This window comes from Bacillus rossius, chromosome 1, assembly GCF_032445375.1.
Source record: "Bacillus rossius redtenbacheri isolate Brsri chromosome 1, Brsri_v3, whole genome shotgun sequence".
Taxonomy (NCBI): Eukaryota; Metazoa; Arthropoda; class Insecta; order Phasmatodea; family Bacillidae; genus Bacillus; species Bacillus rossius.
The window spans coordinates 322,340,189-322,362,113 of NC_086330.1; positions in this window are offsets into that span (position 1 = coordinate 322,340,189).

The following is a 21,925-nucleotide window of genomic DNA, read 5'->3' on the forward strand; positions in this document are numbered from 1 at the left end:
TCGGCGACCTCTGGGAACAGTACCTTGATGACTATTTTCGTGTTGCGCTCGTCGGGATGCGCAAACGTGTGGTGGTGTATCTCGTTTGATTTGAGATATGAGAAAGCTTGAGAGTAGCCGTCTCTGTTTTCGAAAGTCAGTCACAGCTCTCTCCTGCGCGTGATTGTGTTTTTGAACGCGATGCGATGCGCGTTCAGCAAAGTTGCGATCTCCTTGAGCCGCACCACTTTCCTGACCATAATCAGTACACCCGTGTACCTGTTACCAGCCGCGGTGGTGGTTTGTGTGTGTCTCTCTGTTTGCGGTTGAGTATCAACGGGCAGGTTTGCTAGTGAGTTGAAGCTGTGTGGAGCGGGATCGCTGATGTCCCTGCTGACTGTGACTGTGCGGAATCACGCCTGGCTGTGCGCGTATCTTCGCTTTTTCCTTATCCCGTCGCCTGCCGAGCGAGTGGCTTCGGTCACGTGGTTGTTTGTTCTGCGAGGCTTTTTTCCCCCCAACCTGTTGGAACTCTGTGTCGTCATCATCTCGCTCTCGCTTGGCGTTTGTCTGCTGTGTTTCCATCATGTGCTGTCCGGACGTACTCGCCATCCCTGTTCCCTGTCGCGAATCGCGGCTCGCGGGCTATCCGACCCGCCGGTCGCCTAACTCCCAAAAACAGTGGTGGCTGACCAACACCTGGTGACAGGAGAGGCTATGCCTTAGGGAAGCTGTCTTCCCTGCACCGCTGCCTGGTGCGAAGTGTCGTGGAATGGCTGAGTCTCCAGGAAAGGCCCACGTGAAGTGAAGTAAACAAAATTGATCTATAACCGGAGAAGTTGGTTTCGAATCCATGTACAGCCAATCTATTTCTCTTCTCCATTGTTTTACAATTTCTTCGAGGATAAACGCTGGGGCGATTTCTTACCGTAGTCCATGGCTGAGTTCCTCCCCAGTCCACCTTAAGTATTTTTTTTTTTTTTTAGATAACACAGTCATTCTTTAAAAAATCAAACAAACTACAGTTGGCTACTTATTGACAAAATACTCAGACAAACAGAATGGTTAAAAATGGGTTTTATACCATGTAAAAAACAATGTGAGTCTTTAAATGTTCGCAAGAGATGTGTAACATCTAACTTCAGCAACGAGCGAATTACTGTGTTCTCATGTTGCAAATACACTAATAATACGAAACTCGGACACTCAATGTGACGTAGAAGTCTTTAAAATAATGCCGAGCGTTATAAATATACTAATGTTGTGTTTTCAACTTAATTTCTGGAAGCAAATCACACGTAGATTCCACACCCACCGCTAGTATTTGCTGCCGAAGCAACTACGTCGACTATTGAACATTCGATTTGCAGAGCGAAATGTTATGACATGATTTTTAACAAGGAATTTTAGTAAATTAATGCCCATATGGTAAAAATTTACTAAGTTTTTAATACTATAAAGTTTCCTTTTGTATTTTTAACTTTGGTTCGCCCCATCTGCCACAAATGGCAGCTCCGTGGTTAGTAAATTTCCTTTCCGCGTGACTTACATTCTATCCACGAAATTACTCCTAGAAAATTCCGTATCCTGCGAGCTAAGATGTTACATATCAATAAAATTTCTAAAATGTTTTTAACTTTTATTACTATAGAACACGGAGAATGTACATAAGAATCATCATAAATGTGTTATTTACGTTAGGTATAAAAGGTGAAGTTGTGTTCAAAGCGTTTTCTTAAAGGTCCTCTTAATTTTCTTTTGATTGAAACTAGCCGTGACTTTTTTTTATCATGCTTTGTAAGCTGTCGTACAAAAAAAAATAGGTTATTTGTTGAAATGTTTTTCTCCGTGGTCAAGGCGTTGTTAACATGAAATATTAATTTTTGTCACAATTCCAAGGGAAAATTCATTACAATCACCTTGTATGTAAGCTATGTCAGTCACATACTCTCCTGGCGTTTGAAACTAGTTGTGAATTTTTCGTGACTCCGTGCCCAGCAGGTATTTTTTCCTTACAGACCTTCACGCGTGGCTTGACTGTGATGAACGAGAACAAAATCTCACGTTTCAGAAGTTCCCCTCCCTCCTCCACCGTGACAACAACAAACTGCAGTGGAGTAAATCTTGACGCATTGTCTACAGGCGTAAGAGCGGTGTGGGTAAGGAGAACCACACCCTCCCCCTTTCCCCCCGCCGTGTATTCCTCTTGTACCTTCCTTTTCCCTTCGACACCCAGGATCAGCCTCTCCGCAAACAAGACTCAGCAAACTCCCCTCCACCTCCACGACACTTGTGCACACAGAGCTCGCTGTCTGCCGGGTTTCGCAACCAGTGCCGACTACGAGTCTCCCACGACCCTTTCAGAGAGATTGCCAGGCCGCTTACTTACTCATTGCACGACTTAAGAGATTTCAAAACTGCAATGAAGCTCATTGATGTTTTTTTTCATTTCTGTAATTTTTTAAAGGATTTTATATTTTCAAGAATCATTACCTAATGCAGTCGTCATAGCTTAAAATCATAAAACATGTATCTAATGTTTTTTTTTAGATTTTACATAGAGACCCAAAAAAATCTTCAAACCAAAATTATTCATACGTTTTCATTATTACATTTTTATCAAAACCATAACAACCTTTCTTTTGCACAAATAAATTCCAGACATATACATGAATTACACTGTAATTTTGTTTGGTAAATGGAACAGAAATATTCGTGTAAAATGACATATATTAGTTAATTTTTAAATATACATGAGAAACAAACTGTATCACTACAAAATAGTGTTCGCAGGTATATAGGGTTCGGATTCTTAACCGGAAATTTACACTCTACTTGCAAAGTTTCAAATCGATACAATTAGAAGTAGATTAAAATCGACTCTCAAGATTTGTTTACATAGTTCGTTAGTTACAAGTGAAGCTGATAAAAGTGTATAAATAAAATAGCACCTTAAAGTTAAGGAGGCAATTGAACTGATAGCATAATAAACAAATTTTGAAATGGAAACAATTCGGACTTGCACTTGATTCAATATTGTCTTCGGTTCAATGCCATAGAATATTTTCCGAGGAAGATTCCGACTCAAATTTTGGATGAAGAATATTATGGGCTTTATCAGACGACTGTTTTCTCCCATTTTTTATTGTGCAGCTCTTATTATCGGTGTGTTTTGCATGAGTCAGGCAAAGAAATAAGGTTGGAATTCCCAGTCTAATGCAAGGTTCATGCGAACTTGTCAATCCACGACGAGCACGTCTAGAAACGATGGTTTATCCTTGCAATTTTAATTTAAGAGCACACCATTGCTTTCAGTAAAAATATAATCGTTGCTAAGCTAGGTTTATTCTGATATTCATCCTTAATAAATGAATATATAGGAATGTATCAAAAAACTGTTGTTTAATATACAGGACATGTAGAGGAGATATAAATGAAAATGAACACAAATCTGAGTAAACGTCTGCTAGAGCTGTTGCTGTGTGAAAAGAGATGTGGAATGCCATATGGTTGCACGGTACATAGCACAAAAAAAAAATATGTATAGCTTTTGTGTACATCTAACTTATATCGAATAATACGTAACAGGGACCATGTTTACCTCCTCGTAGACGGCAACAACTTTAACGATTTAGAGAGGTTATTCAAGATTTATATTCATTTATATCTCTGCCTCCTCTTAATTCCTTGCAAATGAGGATGTAGCTTTGACGTGTATTTTAGATACGTTTTGTGTAACGTGGAGTAGAACCGTTTGGTTTTTTTTATAAATTATAATGTTTTTGTATTAAAAAAGTGATTATTCTGGAACTAGTAAATTAAGGATATTTTCTTTTAAATCTAGAAAAAAAACTTTGTGAATTATGAAAAAAATTATTTTATATATGAAACTGTGTAATATGTTTTACATGTTCCACAACGATAAATTATAACATAAATATGTCACTTGTAGCATTACAGTAAATTATATTGTCATTTTCGTTACCAAATAATTTCTTGTTAAAACGAACTAAATTAAAAAATGGTGTCTATATTTCAATGTACTTTAAATGTAACGAGGGTATCTTACCACATAAAGGCAACTACCATCACGTTTCTATCTTGCCAAACCATTCGGTTTGGAACTCTGTCTCCTAGACGAGTTGACGAATACCTTTAATTTACACACGTCAATCTTACCAAGTGTTAAAAGCATAAAAATTATCCAAGTGGTTTAAAATGTTAACAAGTAGTTCATAAGATTCGTGTATCTAGCTTTCATAGTAAAATATTATGACAATAGAGTTGACGCTATTTACTCCCATACAAAATTGCGTACGTACATTAATTTCAGAACATTATTCTGAAAAGCAATTTTCTACACGGTAACCGCAGCACATGCCAGTGTAGAGAGCTCAGACCATAGAAGATAAAATTAGGTTAAATGATACGAATGGGTGGTCATCAATCGTGGTCAACCACAAAAAAAAGAGCCTTTATAAAGAAATTGTAATGCAATTTTGAAGCTCCTACAAAAAAAGGAAAACGAGAACATAGATCCAAATTTTCAGTACGCTCGGACGAATAATATCTTATCAAAATTAAACAGACCTTAATATATCTATATCATTCCGCATTTCTCTCGAAAATATTGTAAATTTTTATTATAATATATAATAAATTTTCCTCCAGTTTGATTCTGCATACGTACAAAATTCTTGCAGTGTAATGAGGATAAAGAAATTAAATCACCTTACGTGTCTAATACAACCGGAAACAATGTTAATCTTTAAGAAAAAAAGAAATCCCGCATTTCTTATCACTTATGTTGGTGTTTTAGAGTACTGATTTCGTTCAATTTACTCAACACAGAAAATTAATAAATAAAATATAAAGTAAAGTGTCAGAATGACTTCACCAGTTTGGATGTCCCGTAAAATTTCGTATTCTATTTGCTTGCACAACGTGAAAAATTTTTCAGTGCTCTGAAAACCTAGTGTTTTTATCTATCTTCGTTGGGTTTTACTACAGGATTCAGCTTATCCCAGCTTTTCAAGACCACGTTTTTTTTTGTGCTGTGTAATCTTGAAATGACTCTTTGGTTACACGGAACGTAGAATGAATCGGCGTAGCACAAAAGAAGCGTATACGCCCCATTCAAGTGTGTACATAAAACCCCACTTTTTATTATTACGAGGGTTGGGCTAGAAAAAAATTGAATAGAGTGCGGTAAGGATGAATGCTATCCTCCCGTATCATTACATAACAGAGTAAATGTGAGCTGGGAAACGGGTAGATGTTAACGATTCACCTGTTTTCTTTAAAAACCTTTTACTCGGCATTTAAAGTGCGTTCTTCTGATTTCATTTACGAAATAATGTTTCTAGGTACAGCAACAAAAATGTCATAAAATTAAAAATATCTTACTTAAGAAATTTGAAGTGCAAGTCATAAAGATTTTAAACAGAAAAAAAAAGGTGTCTGTTCTCTTAAAGTGCAGAAGATACTATAGGAGAGCAAACAGACCTTAAATGCGAGCACTTTTTGCTACTACGAAGTGAATTAATAGCATTTAGAAATCGAATTCATTGTAATTTTGATCGTAGTATGGTTTAATGCCATGAGCTATTGCTCATTTTATTCCTGAAATATATTTTTGTGGTGTGTTTTTACGTCATTTATTAGCTCACTTACAATAAAAAAGCAAAAGAATGTAAATAAAAAAAAAAACATTTTTTAGTACTTCAGAAAAGTATTAGATTTTGTGTTTGATCAAGCCAGAAACAGAGGTAAAACAGGAAATAACAGATTACACTGTGAAAAATGTATTCTCGTAACAGTAGCTTTAACTTCTATTGTGAATTTATTTTCCCTTAAGTGCTTGTTTGCAGATGTTTGAAAGTCATCGGAGAAAATCTATAAAAAAATTCAAAAGTACTGCACTGTAAAACCTTTTTGACAAATAATGTCACAGCCTAATTAAGCTTTCTGTTTTTAAAGACACAGAGAAAAAAATATATTTTGAGATATCGTACGAATGGCAAAAATATTGATAAATTACTTGTAATGTTACCCAGGTAACCAGTGAATTCTGGTTCTTAATTGGATTTAAATTTTTAAAAGGCACAATTTTTACTTATCCCCTTTTAACGTAATATTTTTTTTTTAATTTTTAACAAGTTTTTTTACGTCAGATTCTTGTTATAATATTTGGTTTTATTAAGTTTGTTAATCTTAAAAGATTAAGCTGGACTATTTCTGAAAAGCTGGTTAACTGAGCTAAACAGTTAATTGTTTTTTTTTTTTTCAAAGAATTTTTTTATATGTTAGCAAATGTTAGTAAATAAAAATTCAGGGTAGTACTACGTTAATTTTAGACAGAGGAAAAAAAATTCCTTTTGTTTAAATTGTTATATTTGCTCGGACTGGTTTGACCGAGTCCCAAGGCGCGGCGCTAGTGTGTGCGAGTGACGTCACGAGAAGTCAGCTGCTCGCCGCAGCACGGATGTGAGAGGGAGTGTGTGCCGAGTCCTGCTGGCAGACGGCTGGGGGCGAAAATGTTGGAGGGGGAAAAAGGTTGAAAAATAAAACGTTATGCGGGACTGACGTGTTTCGTTCGGCGAGTGTCAGCTGGGCCATGCCGACCTATGTCGGACGGCACACTGAAAGCTGTGTGTGCGGCTGTGAACACTGGGTGAACATTCGCAGCGTGTGTTCAAGTTGCGTCGGCCTTTCAAGAGTATGTCCCGCTGAAAAATTTAACTCTCCGAGTTTAATTTACATCGTTGTATTCAAACATTTTAGCTCGTCAGAAACAAAAGCAAATGCTATCGTTTAAGTGAAGTACATTATGTCAATAAAAGAATGTCCCAGTTACAAATAAATTTTAATAGTATCAACTGTGAGCGTTGCAGAGTTTTGGTTCAAGGCCACAATTATAGTGTAACTCAATACAGTTTTTGATAAGCGCATGCGCAAGTATTGCTTTGTGGTTTCCTCGTTTGCAGCGCCACCTAAGCAAAATGGCAATTAGTAGAGGGTGAACCTGTAAACGTTTTTTGGCTACAGGATGAAGCCCCTCCCCTTTGGAATCTCTTTGTACGGGAGTGATTGAACGTCTAAATCCCTGAGAGTTGGCTGGTAATGGTCGAGACGATAGAGTACTTTTTCACTGGCCTCCACGGTCACCAGACATAACTCCATATAATTTTTTTTTTTTTAATTTTGGGGTGTTAAAAAAGATCGTGTCTACGTTTCGCCGCTACCTAATGATTTGTCAGAGTTGAGACACAGAATTGGGGAGGCTATTGCTTCCATTACTCCGGACGTGTTAACCAAAGTGTGGGAAGAATTGAATTTTAGGTTGGATGTGTGCCATATAACTAAACGTGCATATATTGAACATTTGTAAGAAAAACAGTGTTTACCTTCCATTTTATTTATGATTTGCTGTAAATAGTATAAATTAAAATGTTAAAATAAACCATTGAAACAGGGATACTCATTTATGGACGTCCTGTAGTTTATGCTCCCGCAAAAGTATAGAACAACTTTAAATGTCGTTCGTTACTTCTTGAAGGAAATGGCGAGCAGAAAATAAAATTTGCCATTATTGAAAGTGATATTTTTTTCATTCATAGAAAAGGTCTTGTGAATCAACTTCCTTTTAGGTGTAGTAATAATTTATATGAATAATGCACGCTCGTCTCGGTAAACATTTGGTTTTACTGAACGTAAAGAGTGAACGTAGAAGAGTGACATATCCAGAAGGTGTGACTATGCGCAAGTTGTGGAAGTACACCACAAGTTTCGCGGGCCGCCTGCGCAGAAGGTTGCACTGGTTGCAGGCGGCTCCAAGGTACTTTCCCACTGGAATGGTCGTGGTCTCAGCCGTGAACACTGTCTTGCAGTAGAAGCACTGTTGGGCTACAGCGAAGCTGGCGTACTCTAATGACGTCATAGACTTCATGGGTAGGCTGGTTTCTTTTATTTCTTTTAATTGTGTTCAGATATTCATTATTGTTTCCACGGATTTCGCCTCAGCATCGGTACCCCTGCATATTATTGGCATCTTTGGCATCGAGGAAGTGAGAGTGGCTGGGATAATGTTATTGTCGACTTTTACATAAATGCAGTAACTGTAGGCTTCGTGTTTTTTTATAAGCGTATGTGCTTGACTGCTGAGGGTCCGGCTGCCATGTCTCGATAGACACGAGCATGGCTTCAAAGGCTGCATTAACTACGGTCAGTATTTTTTTTATCATATGATGATAATTTTTGACTTCCAATACAGGTGGCTTTCCATTCTTGTCTGGTTTAGGCATCTCGACACGCACAGGAGCATGTGTATTGCAAAACCTTTTTGTGCGCGTCAAGAAATTGCTGGCCTGTCAGTCCTGTAACTCTTGGTTGTTCATCATAATACGTAAAACACCGTTTGCAGACGTGGATTTTGTGATCTTGGGCTGTGATCTGTGGCCGAAAAAGTCTTGAGAAATTTTTAATACAACAGAAATGTAAGTTCTTTTCTTCTCTAGACAGCATCAAGAGGACGAAATAGTTTTGCTTCTCCTTTTTCCCCAAACGCACTGGCGTAATCTTCTCATTCTAATTAATGGAATATACATTGACGGACACTTCAGGGGTTTTATTTCAAAGATCTTTATCTAGTGGAAGGAGGGGGAGGGGGGTAGATAATTTCAGTCTGCTTAAGTCAAACTTTCCCTCCAGGTTGTGGTACCTCTTGTCCAATCGCTGAAGATCTCTACCCTCAGCGTATTGCTCCAGTGAGCTCCATTTAAAACACATTATGTCGTCCAGGACCATGGAATTGATTACAGCTTTCCTGTTCTTGATTGTGGCAGGCAGATCAATGTATGAAGACACACCAAGTGTAATAAGCTTGTTGACTCGAAACTGTATTGTTTTCACAGCAGACAAAGTCCATTCCAAGCCTTTACTTACATATTCTTCCTCTTCTTTGCATATATTTTCCATGCTGATATTTACTGCCCCCTCAATGTCACTCACTTCGTAAATATCAGTATTCTTAGTCTTGAAAGCGGATGTGTCAATGCCTTCATCAACAGGAGCCGACTTGATGTAATCACACTACAACAACACATTAAATTTAATTGAAACATTTTCTTGAACTTCATAAGTGATCTGTGTGATTAAAATGATTTATCATATGGGTCATGCAACTACAAATGTCTTTTGCCATGCCTGTATTGTTTTCCGCCACACATATCTTTATGTTACGGCGGAAAGCACTCTCCGCCTCAAAAAACCCGGAACCTCCTGCCCCGAGGTCGTATTGCGCGTGGGATGGCACACTCGTCAGGCATCGCGGGCGGGTGCTGGAGTCGGGTTGCTGACGGCCAGAGGTCTCGTCCACGCGCCGTCTGTTTGCGGCCATCGCACGTCATCAGCGTATCTTCACGCGGTATCTCTCTATTACATTTTGCGCGTGTAATATCAATGCGGTCGGGGTTAAAATGACATTGGCTTTGTTCTTGGTGCCTGGCATGGAAAATATGCTCAAATAGCCGCCCGCGAAACTTGAGAAATCGAACCTAAGTTGTGCCAAATTGTCCTCGTGTGTTGCAGTCATGCCGCAGAGATTGCATTGGTGTTGTAATGTTGCTGCTAGGATTCTCAGAGCAAACTCTCTCGTGCCGTCTAGGACTAAATTCAGCCTAAAATAATCGGCATCATTACGCACACCCACTCCCTGCTGGCGTTCATACCTGTCCAGGCTGGTTGGCTCCAGTCGTCGGGGTGGGCTGGCGGACTCAGCCACGGCCACAGCAGATGTATTCCTCTTCATGGCGATGAGGTCTGTAACATCAGCGAGAATATTATAGAAATACAATAATAACAACAGTATATTCACAAACGCGCGTACACACCAGCATACAAACAAACACACACACAGAAACATACATACAGACATATTAAGCATAGAGTCATAAATACAAACAACGCAAGAACAGATAAGCGCACATACACAAAAGTACATAATATATCAGGCATAGTGGAGATACATCCATATAGACATGCGCGCACACACACACAAACGCACGAAGAAATAAGCGCAAATACATACATAGCAAACGCAGGCACTCACAGAAATAAATATATATATTGAATGAGAAATTTAAAAAAACTCACCATACGAAAAAAAAGCGTAACTGGGTGCGCTGCACACACGCTCGAAGGATATGACGCTGTACAGAACACTGACTGCTGGTGCCTAAACCTGCAACACATAACCCACTTGGTAAGTATCTGCATGTACAAAAAAATTTATTTAGAGTCGTACATAAGGATACAACAATTTTTCGTGTACTGACATGAAACGCAGCAAGTCTGCACCGGACTCCATTGGTCAAGACAGACGTTCTCTAGACGAATCACAGTAGCTGGACGCAAAGAGAACCCTGGACCTGCGAAACATCCATTAAATGGTTTAAAAAATTTCCTACAGAATTTTTTTTAAGTGTTTACTAATGGCTAGGGATCTGAAAAATTCGCGGGTTCAATGAACTCCAGGATAAACTCCATAGTTCTACGTACATTCGGTCAAATGCCATTCACACATTGGCTGCTGTCTTGTGAGACAACCCAACGTAGCAGCCTGTGATTCGATAAAGCTTTGGTCGGGTGTTTCTTATTGGCCCAGAGTCATCCAGGTGAGTTGTGAGCTAATAGCAGAGGCAGCACGGAAATATAACTATTTGTAATTTAGCCTATCGTGAAATGAATTCGCGAATTCTTCCGGTCTCTACGTAATGGCTCTAAAATTATTTCAGATAACAAATTTAATTTACGCGTACTGTTTTAATCTAGCTGTACTGAAAAAATAATTTTCAAAAATTTATCGAATAAATTTATAAGTATATATATATATATTTCTTTATTTGATACTGTCATACAGTGCAAGTGGTTGCTTGGGGCAGGCATGAGGGGGTGGGTAACGACTCGAGTGCGCCATGCGACGGCCGAGCAATCAGTCGGAGGACGTTCCTAGCTACTGGGGAACCAAGGACGTGCAGAGCGGGGGAGGGGAGCACCACTTAGCTGCTGCGACAGTATGACGCGGGCCGCCGTATGAGACGAAGCTGCTCCGTCGGCGGGCACAAGTCCTTACAACCCCCCCCCCCCTCTCCCGGCCTTTAATCTCTCTCTCTCTCTTGTTAGCGCGCGCGACAGCCATCATATGTTGGGTGATTCCGTGCTCGCAAACTAACATGCACCACTACCTTACGTATGGGCTGGGATAAATAAAGTCTTTCAATGTGAGTTATTAAAGTGTAGGTCAATATATCCAGGAAAAAAAACGTAAGTTGGGAAGAAAAAAATTGTTGTTCTAACCTATGTTGCATTTAGACTAAATTGTGAAAGACAGACATGAAAATATATTAGAAAACTAATCCATGCTATAAAAGTAATTATTTACATGAAGGCTTAAAAATATAAATCCTAAGAAATGTACACAGCTAGAAATAAATAAGGCAGTTATTCAACGTGTGGTTTTTCTTTCTTTGCGACCTTGGATCGGACGGCTGGCAGAGAGAGAGAGAGAGAGAGATAGAGAGAGAGATAGAGAGAGATCTGTCATCATCTCCAACCCTATCCGTCTACACGCTCAGCACAGCAGATGCTACGCGCACCGACTGGGTCAAGGACGTAGCGAGGTATGCGCAAGAGAGACTGCAAGTTAAATTTTCCGGAAAATTTCCAGAATGCTGGAGTCGATGAGGTAATATTCCAAGAGGAAGCATCCGAAACATTCCAAGGCAGAAGCACAAATGGCATTTGCCGGCCCCAGCTCGCTAATTTATGTCCTATTACCTCCCCCCTTCGGAATTGGTGACGGCTGCTGTACAATATTAAAATATCTGGGAAGGGGCGAGAAGGATCCAGGGACTTTATGGTGCGGATACCCTCCAGCCAATCAGAATCATTCAGCTCCCGGCACCAGGAGGAAACACCATGCCGATACTTTGCTGGTACAAAAAAAAATATTGTATTAAAATGGTACTTTTTCTAACTTTTATTTTTCTTCGTCGATAAAACATTTTCCATTGTCAATTAATTTTTTTTTTCCAAATTTGTAAGAGTTTTTTATATATTTTATAATTAATTTTTCAACTTTGAAAGGAGTAATAGAAGGTGAAATAAAAACACACAATGTTAAGTTTTACACACTTGTATTTTTCTGAAAGTACATAAATGGAAAATTCTACAACACACATACACATTCCAGAGTTTTTGAAGTGACAACGTCTAATAAATCGATGAACGCCGGCTGCACGCACGAAAAAGTGTCCCGTTACGCACATTGTTCCGTTACGCAGTGTCCCTTTACGCTTATCGTACGCTTGCGCCGCATTTATCTCTCTTCCACTCGATTGGCCTATGCGTCCGAGGAGAAGAATGACAGCGGCAGCACACAACTAACATCTACACGTGAACTGTTTCGTCGACTGTTTATAAAGTTAAGTGTAAAGTTAGTGTGGTTTTCATTGCTTATTACAACAACAATTTCGGCAACAAAGGTTAATTATTCTTGCATTTTAAAAATCTGATTACTAGTTTAACTTCAAGTATTTATTATTTTATTATTCAAATAAAATGATTCAATTTTATTCATAAAAGTATGCAATCATTTCATCAATGTTTTTTATGACGTCACGTTAAACTATCGTCCGTAAACCAACTTTACAGACAACCATTTTTTTATTATTTTTAGACATTCTTAAAGTATTGAACGCACTGTGTTGCGGATAAGGTTATGTGAGCGTGCTGCATTGTCGCTATCAAACTAGGGTCTATCGCTGGAGGCCGCTAGTCCCAACTGGCGGCGGCGTCTCGGGCGATGACACTGGGTCGCTGGCTTATCGTCGCGACGTGAGGGCGGCGCGGCGTCGAGAGCAGGGTACACCAGGTTCCGTCTGGCCTAGCGATGTCCAGGGTTCGGTGGAAGCACTGTGTTCCGTTTGTGCTGTTACATGCTTGCACAGTTGTGCCGAGAACTTGTTCCTTGGTGCACGGCAGTACAGTTTGTGGTTTGAGGTTAAACACGACGCATGATGTTTGTCCAGTACATTTTATTTGTTTTTGGTATGGCTCATAACATGAACCATAAGGAAATGCAAGATTTCACCGTACCAAATTTCCGTATACGTACGCAAGTTCGAATCTTCGTTGAAAAACGAGTATTCGACACACCCGAAGTCCGACTTGGCACTGAGGTACTCGACCTTTGGGTGAACGGAGTCATGGCGTAAACTGATTCGTCGGACAGAATTCCGGTTAATTATACAGAAAAATTATTAAGGTATGACAATATTTTAAAAATTAATCCAGTTGGTGGTTAGGTACATATAGTCAGTAGCCAAGATGACTTATTTTCGATACTTAGCATACAATTAAAACAGGTCATGTAAGATGTTAATCATAGAACAGGCGTCTCCGAACCACCAGGCCAACAATGACCTGAAAAAAGGCTTGAATGTACACATTAACGAAAAGGAAATACGTGCTCTAACTGCTCCAACAGTTCCAATTGCTCCAAATACTCAAATTGCTACAAATGCTACAATTACTCTAAATGCTCCATGTGCTACAAGTGCTCCAAGTACTCCAAGTGCTCCAAGTGCTCCAACACCTCCAAGTGCTCCATGTGCTCCATCAACTCCATGTACTACAATGTCCCAAATGCTGTAAGAGTTCCAATGCCCCAATTACTCTAATTACTACAAGAACTCTAAGTGCTCCAACAGCTCCAAGTGCTCCAAGTGGTCTAACAGCCTCAAGTGCACCAATGCTCCAATTGCTCCAAGATTTCCAACAGCTTATAGTCTTCCAAGAGTTCCAAGTGCTCAAACAGCTCCAAGTGCTCAAATTTCTACAAATTCTTAAATTGCTCCAAGTGTCCGAGTGCTCTAAGCACATGTCGTCGGAGGCTATAAAGAGGACTTCATGTGTGACTGGGGCCGTTGCTGATATAAAATGGCAGTACAATAATAACTTGACTTTGACTTTTAAACACGACTGTGGACTTGGGTTCTCGACGAATTTGAAACTGGTGAAGTGTGACGAGTATATGTCACTGTCAGAGCTTCGTAACGGGAACAATGTGGAGGTGTTTGCATGATGGTAATTCTCCGTTGCGAGGGTGACAGGTCACGAGTGCCGACGAGTTGAGAAGAGTGAGGTGTTGCTGCTCTTTCGCCCAGCTGTAGAGGTCATCTTCGGAACTGGGTGTTCCGCACTTGGGCCGTGCCAGAGAAGTCCGTGTAGAGCGTCGTTATGGAGGAGGGCGCCACAAGGCAGGCACCACGACTACGAGACCACTCGCTGCAGTGAGGCCCTGGAGCGGACCTTCACATTCAACCATCTTTATAAGGCGAGTGTCGACTGAGTCATCACCCGCTTAATCCAGGGGGTTTACCTTTTTTGTCAATTTAGTTTACAAGTCAAACAGAATAATACAAGCTAGTGTGATAAAGGTTGTATCATAACAAGTAATGAACTTGCAAGATTTTGTTTCGGTAAGTATTATTTTAGGAGTTAGGTTAATTGAATATGTCTTATGAGTAATCTTGTCGTGGAAATACTTTGCTGTCTCAGAGCCATGTTCACCAAGTTGCTGTAATACTCCATTAAGACTTTTTGGAGGTAACTTGTATTTTTTTTTACAATAGTATTAATTTAACTTTTTCACTTCACTCGTGTAGTAAAAATTCTCACTTTTACAATGAGGGACCAACAGAATTTTTGATTTTAGAATTGGTTCAATAATTTATTTGTATTCATGATAAAGTTAGACTTTATGTTAACTTTGACATTTCTTTGGTTATAGTTTGGGTTTGTGCATTACTTCCTGTAATCGCACGCAGCTGTACTTGTCTTCAATAATACATGAGTGGTCGTTTATTTGACTTTGTAAAAAATTTCAATTTACATTTCGTGTGTTTCTCACAACACAGTTTTAGTGTTCACTTAAATCAATCCTTCCTCTTGTTACCCCTCCCTGGGTTGGGGGGGGGGGAGTTAAGAGGCATTTTATTCTTTCTAGATATTGCATTGGCATATTTGGTCATAATGAGTTAGTAAACACGTGCGAATTACCTATAACTTTTTCTTTGGCGATTTGTTTCATTTACATAATTTAAAATAATACTTTATTTTACTTGCTATGTAATAGCTTTTATAACTTTTAGAATGTAATCGTTTCCAAATGTTTCATAAATTATACATAATTTTATTAAATATGTTAGTAGTATAGGAATGTATTTTCTGGCGCAGGCTTCAGGCTGAGGAGCCGAGGTGCCGACCGCCATATTGGATTGTGACGTCACGGCGGCCATCTTGGATGGTTGTGACCTTGACCTTTGACCTTGACCTTGAATTTGATCCTCAAAATGTGTCAAAATCCGCCAAAATTGGGCAAAATTTGCCCAAAATTCCTCAAAAATCGCCAAAATTTCAATTTCTGTGAAAAAAAATTCCGCCAAAAAATCTCAAAAAAATTCCACAATTCAAAAATTCCCGTTTTCGAGAGAAAAATTCCCGTTTCGAGGGAAAATTTCCCGTTTTTAGTCCTTAAAAATCCCAGCGGCTAGAAATGTCCATATGTAGGCTTAAGCATCCATGTCTACAGCCTACGATAAGCCTCTGACGTCATCATGGATTATGACGTCACCGTTGTAATTTCCGTTACGGCCACCATCTTTAACTTTTTTATTTATTATCCGATTTTAATGAAATTTTTTTTTAAATTATAAAAATATTCATTTAATAAAATTTCAATAAATTATTTATAAAAAATATACTTTTACGACACGGAGTTCGGAGTCCTCGGTTCGAACCCGGTGAGGCCAAAAAAATTAAAAATGGCGACCGATCCTCCTCCCGTGGTGACTTTTGGCAGACTGACTCCCACCACTTTTCTTAAAGCATATATATATCGTCACCTAGTATGACGTCATGTCCGCCATCTTGTCTTCGATGCTGGAAGCCATCATCATCATTGTATCGTCGACGAGAGTGCGCTGACACCATGTTAGTTTAGTTCGTATCCGCTAGAGTGCAGTAATCATTTATTATTACTGTGACACTCGCCATCTTGAAATATGGCCGCCATCTTGAAAATCCGTAATTATTTAGCTAGAAATTCGGGAAAAATTCCAAAATTCATTAAATAAATCACTCATTAACTTACATATTGATTCGATCCGCTCCAGTCCTTGGTTCGATCCCTGAATGATGCAAAACATTTAATTTTATATAAAAAATAATAATTTCAATAAACCATGTTCAAAATTCTTAAAGAGACTTTAAATCCTCTACTACCATCATCCTATCAGACACCAAGACCACCATATTGGAAATTCGTAATTGTAATGCTAGAGATTTGGGAAAAAGTTCAAAATTCATTAAATAAATTTGTAATCTATATACTGATTGATTAGATCGACTAAGGTCCTTGGTTCGATCCCTGGCCGATACAAAACAACTTTAACTTTAAAAAAGTACCAGAAAAGTGTAAGGTTCGAGAAATAAAACACCTCAAAGTCTTTTACAAACATAATATTTATTACACAATTTCTATCCTACTACAGAATCACTTGCGAAAGCCAACAACAATCTTATAAACATTTAGCCCTGCATAGACGTGCAACGACTACTTCTCAGCTCCAAATGGCTCCCAAAGCTCCAACAGCCTCCAAATGCTTAACACAGCTCCAAATGGCTCCAAATGCTCCAAACGGCTCCAAATGCTCCAAATGTCTCCAGCAGCTCCAAATGCTTGACAGCTCCAAATGCTTCAAAAGGCTCCAAATGCTCCAACAGCTCCAAAAAAAGGCTCCAAATGCTCCAATAGCCTCCAAATGCTTAACACAGCTCCAAATGGCTCCAAATGCTCCAAATGGCCTCCAAATGCTTGACAGCCTCCAAATGCTTAACACAGCTCTAAATGGCTCCAAATGCTCCAAACGGCCTCCAAATGCTTGACAGCTCCAAATGTCTCCAGCAGCTCCAAATGCTCCAACAGCTCCAAAAAAAGGCTCCAAATGCTCCAACAGCCTCCAAATGCTTAACACAGCTCCAAATGGCTCCAAATGCTTGACAGCTCCAAATGCATAACACAGCTCCAAATGGCTCCAAATGCTCCAAACGGCCTCCAAATGCTTGACAGCTCCAAATGTCCCCAGCAGCTCCAAATGCTCCAACAGCTCCAAAAAAAAGGCTCCAAAAGCTCCAACAGCCTCGAAATGCTTAACACAGTTCCAAATGGCTCCAAATGCTCCAAACGGCCTCCAAATGCTTGACAGCTCCAAATGTTTCCAGCAGCTCCAAATGCTCCAAATGCTTGACAGCTCCAAATGCTTCAAAAGGCTCCAAATGCTCCAAATGCTCCAAACGGCCTCCAAATGGCTCCAACAGCTCCAACAGCCTCCAAATGCTTGACAGCTCCAAATGTTTCCAGCAGCTCCAAATGCTCCAAATGGCTCCAACAGCCTCCAAATGCTTAACACAGCTCTAAATGGCTCCAACAGCTCCAAAAGACTCCAAATGCTTCAAAAGGCTCCAATTGCTCCAAGAGCTCCATCTTCAATTGGTTCCAACTGATTCCTATTACTTTTATCGAACTTGGCATGATTACTAACATGTCTTTATCAGTATACATTTTGACTGGCAGTGGTAACGTTTTTTTACACCTTTAAGTTATAAGTTTTATTTAGAAATCAGATTTAGATAAATGATAGCTTCCATCTGGAAAGAAAATATATTAATTTATCTTCAAGTTTATACACATACATTTAATTTAATCCATTATTGTATGTAGCCAGCTTCCCTCAGTTCTTTGAGTATGAAGGATATTTCTTTAATGTTCGAATAGTTTCCTGCACAAAGCGATCCATGTAGTAGTCGTAGCCTGTTAACCAATATGTTAGGATCTTCCCATGAGGTATAATCAATCTCTTCTGCTGCCTTCATCATCCTTGCATGTTTATAATAAATATTATCTCTGGTGTTTATCGTTTTAACACCAACCACAAGGTCACTTTCGTCATCTTGCCAGTGATTATCACAAGCTTGATCAGGATAATTTATTTTATTACGCCGTTTCCATCGTTTCGGTCTCAAACCACCATCACAGTCTTCGCTCTTGCATGCTTTTGGTGCTTCAGTACAGTACTCAATCATGTCAGCCTCAGATGTGTCACCACAATCTTCAATCATGCCAGCTTCTGATGTGTCACCACAGTCTTCAATCATGTCAGCACCACAAACTTGATCAGGATAATTTATTTTATTACGTCGTTTCCATCGTTTTGGTCTCAGACTGCCATCACAGTCTTCGATCTTGCCTGCTTTAGGTGTTTCAGTACAGTACTCAATCATGTCAGCCTCAGATGTGTCACCACAATCTTCAATCATGCCAGCCTCAGATGATTCATCAAAGTCTTCGACCTTGTAAGCTTCAGGTGGTTCTCCATCTTTCACATTTTCATGGAGACGACTAGATATTGGAGTAAATATATTTTCATTTCTAATGTGGTTACAACTTCCTTCGTTTGTTTTAAATTTTAAATTATTATCTTGATCTAGATCAGTAATTTTAGCATTAGCTTTTTCGCCTTCGTTCCTCTTCCGCGATGTTGTAGCCCAGTCTTCGTTATCTTTATTCATCTTAATTGTACAGGTCTTGTAATGTCTATCCAAGTAATATCTTCTACCAAAGGATTTCTGACACTGACTGCAATGAAATGGTTTTTGACAAGGACCCAAATTACACTCGCTTCTCTCATGTCGTTTAGCATTCTTTCTCAAGGTAAACACCTTGCTACAGTATCTACAGTGATGACGTTTTGATACAGCAACAAATCCCGTTTCAGGATTCATATTAGTTATTGAGACTAATGCCAGATGCAAAACTAAGAGTTTTAAATTAGATATATTACTTAAATAGAATTTTTTAATTATTTCATCAGCGAGAATTAATTTATCTCATTCAAAGGTACTTGTTGCAAGTAGTTCTGCTTTTCAACAACAGATGTCGCCACATGTTACTTGCAGGTAAATAATATTTAGTTCTTTTATGCGGGATGCGGGATGCTCACTAACGATCGCAAAAGAAGGATGGCTTCGCTAGACTCCAAGGAGAAGGAAGTTCGTCCATCCTGTTAGTGCTTCTTAGATTTCTCAGAGATTATTTGACTGAGTAATGATATTTTTTTTTTAAATTTCCACCTGATAAAAATATTACAAGTGCTGATTTATTGACAGAATTTCAATAATTAAATGCGACCTTGAATAAAAAATGACATGACTCATTAAGTAAAAAATTCTTCATGCAGAGATCAATTCCTCATCAGTAACCAGAAGCACCCAGAGAAAACCATCAAAATATTGTCAAGAATAATCAGGAGCACACGGAGAAAACTACCATAATATTGTCAAGAATAAACGGGAGCACACGGAGAAAACCACCATAATATTGACAAGAATAATCAGGAGCACACGGAGAAAACCGCCGCAAGTTTTCTTTGATATCATAAAATTTCAGGAAAAAATAATAATAAAAAATAAAAATAAATTAATAAAAAATTTAAAAAAAAATAATAAAAAAATAAAATATAAAATAAAATACAAAAAATACATAAACAGATTCTGGCTTGTACTAGAACTATATCTTTGCTCAACAATGAGAAGTTCACAAGATAGCAGAATCTGTTTATGTATTTTTTGTATTTTATTTTATATTTTATTTTTTTATTATTTTTTTTAAATTTTTTATTAATTTATTTTTATTTTTTATTATTATTTTTTCCTGAAATTTTATGATATCAAAGAAAACTTGCGGCGGTTTTCTCCGTGTGCTCCTGATTATTCTTGTCAATATTATGGTGGTTTTCTCCGTGTGCTCCCGTTTATTCTTGACAATATTATGGTAGTTTTCTCCGTGTGCTCCTGATTATTCTTGACAATATTTTGATGGTTTTCTCTGGGTGCTTCTGGTTACTGATGAGGAATTGATCTCTGCATGAAGAATTTTTTACTTAATGAGTCATGTCATTTTTTATTCAAGGTCGCATTTAATTATTGAAATTCTGTCAATAAATCAGCACTTGTAATATTTTTATCAGGTGGAAATTTAAAAAAAAAATATCATTACTCAGTCAAATAATCTCTGAGAAATCTAAGAAGCACTAACAGGATGGACGAACTTCCTTCTCCTTGGAGTCTAGCGAAGCCATCCTTCTTTTGCGATCGTTAGTGAGCATCCCGCATCCCGCATAAAAGAACTAAATATTATTTACCTGCAAGTAACATGTGGCGACATCTGTTGTTGAAAAGCAGAACTACTTGCAACAAGTACCTTTGAATGAGATAAATTAATTCTCGCTGATGAAATAATTAAAAAATTCTATTTAAGTAATATATCTAATTTAAAACTCTTAGTTTGCATCTGGCATTAGTCTCAATAACTAATATGAATCCTGAAACGGGATTTGTTGCTGTATCAAAACGTCATCACTGTAGATACTGTAGCAAGGTGTTTACCTTGAGAAAGAATGCTAAACGACATGAGAGAAGCGAGTGTAATTTGGGTCCTTGTCAAAAACCATTTCATTGCAGTCAGTGTCAGAAATCCTTTGGTAGAAGATATTACTTGGATAGACATTACAAGACCTGTACAATTAAGATGAATAAAGATAACGAAGACTGGGCTACAACATCGCGGAAGAGGAACGAAGGCGAAAAAGCTAATGCTAAAATTACTGATCTAGATCAAGATAATAATTTAAAATTTAAAACAAACGAAGGAAGTTGTAACCACATTAGAAATGAAAATATATTTACTCCAATATCTAGTCGTCTCCATGAAAATGTGAAAGATGGAGAACCACCTGAAGCTTACAAGGTCGAAGACTTTGATGAATCATCTGAGGCTGGCATGATTGAAGATTGTGGTGACACATCTGAGGCTGACATGATTGAGTACTGTACTGAAACACCTAAAGCAGGCAAGATCGAAGACTGTGATGGCAGTCTGAGACCAAAACGATGGAAACGACGTAATAAAATAAATTATCCTGATCAAGTTTGTGGTGCTGACATGATTGAAGACTGTGGTGACACATCAGAAGCTGGCATGATTGAAGATTGTGGTGACACATCTGAGGCTGACATGATTGAGTACTGTACTGAAGCACCAAAAGCATGCAAGAGCGAAGACTGTGATGGTGGTTTGAGACCGAAACGATGGAAACGGCGTAATAAAATAAATTATCCTGATCAAGCTTGTGATAATCACTGGCAAGATGACGAAAGTGACCTTGTGGTTGGTGTTAAAACGATAAACACCAGAGATAATATTTATTATAAACATGCAAGGATGATGAAGGCAGCAGAAGAGATTGATTATACCTCATGGGAAGATCCTAACATATTGGTTAACAGGCTACGACTACTACATGGATCGCTTTGTGCAGGAAACTATTCGAACATTAAAGAAATATCCTTCATACTCAAAGAACTGAGGGAAGCTGGCTACATACAATAATGGATTAAATTAAATGTATGTGTATAAACTTGAAGATAAATTAATATATTTTCTTTCCAGATGAAAGCTATCATTTATCGAAATCTGATTTCTAAATAAAACTTATAACTTAAAGGTGTAAAAAAACGTTACCACTGCCAGTCAAAATGTATACTGATAAAGACATGTTAGTAATCATGCCAAGTTCGATAAAAGTAATAGGAATCAGTTGGAACCAATTGAAGATGGAGCTCTTGGAGCAATTGGAGCCTTTTGAAGCATTTGGAGTCTTTTGGAGCTGTTGGAGCCATTTAGAGCTGTGTTAAGCATTTGGAGGCTGTTGGAGCCATTTGGAGCATTTGGAGCTGCTGGAAACATTTGGAGCTGTCAAGCATTTGG